The sequence below is a fragment of the Echinops telfairi genome, unplaced genomic scaffold (genome assembly GCF_000313985.2).
Source record: "Echinops telfairi isolate 266 unplaced genomic scaffold, ASM31398v2 ScPeMD7_53;HRSCAF=182, whole genome shotgun sequence".
Classification (NCBI taxonomy): Eukaryota; Metazoa; Chordata; class Mammalia; order Afrosoricida; family Tenrecidae; genus Echinops; species Echinops telfairi.
Genome location: NW_022103951.1, coordinates 3,708,607 through 3,710,027, shown reverse-complemented (window position 1 = coordinate 3,710,027; position 1,421 = coordinate 3,708,607).

Here is a 1,421-nt window from a genome sequence, read left to right as displayed (position 1 = left end):
ATATATGTGTTTTGCATTTTGTAGTTTGACTTGATCATTTTATATGTAGCTCACATGCTGAAAAAGTGTAGCACCCCTGTTCTAATCTATCTAGGATCTTACTATTGAGTCCTCACCAGAATGGTTGAGGCCTTCTATTGGGTCCCCCACAGAATGATTGGTAGCGGTAAGCAGGCGCCATCTAGTTCTTCAAGTGAGAAGAGGCTGTGGCTTGTGTGGGCTGTTAGTCCCATGGACTGGAATCTTTTTTGAGCCTTTGGTTTTCTTATTTTTGTTGATATTTCCTAAATGTAATGCTGCTACTCTTATGAATCGGCCGACCCTTGTGAAAGGGTCGGTCGTTCGACCCCCAGGTTGAGAACCACTGCTTTAAACCTTTTCCTGACTGCAGATCCCCTCTGTCGTGTGAAATGCTAGCCACTCAACATGTTTTATTTGCATCTTACCTCTCCGTTCCCCAGCTGTCATTGTTAGCAGAGGGCGCATCCAAAGTTGGGGGTAAAGGGATTCGACCTTTGCTCCATTTGAGTAGAGACTAATAGTTTTATCTTAGCCACTTGCAATATTTTCAGAACCCAGACAGTGTCTACTACTCATCAAGCTCAGATGTCGAGCATTAACTTTGTGAACCGTTATGCCAGCTGACTAAATTGTCCCCTGAGATTATGGCTCCAAACCTTTAGGCTCAGAAAATTAACCCTTCAAAGTTATTTGGGTAACTGTGCCCCTCATGTGGTTTGTTATACAAAAGGGCTTCAAAAAACTTGTGGAAAATGTATTTGTCAGTATCATTTTTGCATGGGTGAGATGGTATTTCATTGTCCTTTTGCTCTGCATGTAATGGAGAATTATCAAGAGCATCTTAACTTGTCGGCCATGTGTATGTCTTCTATGGTGAAGTTATCTATTCATGTTCTCTGTCCGTTTTTCCTTTTTAATCGCCCTTGTGATCTTCCCAGAAAGTAGTGTACTGGTTACGAGGACACTGGTTCCACACCACCTGATTCTGAATCCTAGCACCACCAGTGTGCGGCTGTGGGACCGAGGCCGTCATTTAGCCTCTCTGTGCTTCAGTCTCCTGAACAAACCACCTAACCCTCAGAGAGTGACCGCACCTCCCTCATAGCACTGCTGGGGAGTGCCGTACACGTCAAGTGCTTAAGAGTAACAGTGCGGCTGCGGCGCATCAGTACTGCGGAAGCATGTGCAGCTAGTATTCCTGGTGGTGGTTTTCAATCAGCCGGGTCCTGCCCAGCGCTAACACAGGTGAATGAAAGGAGCAAATGGCCCCTTCTTTCCTCCTCTGTATCCTCTCTGAACACTTCGTAGTGGTCTTTCGATTTGAGGTTTCCCAGATATCTCTGCAAATAGAGCAACTTTTGTTGAATCCCTTTACCCCCAACTTTGGATGTGCCCTCTGC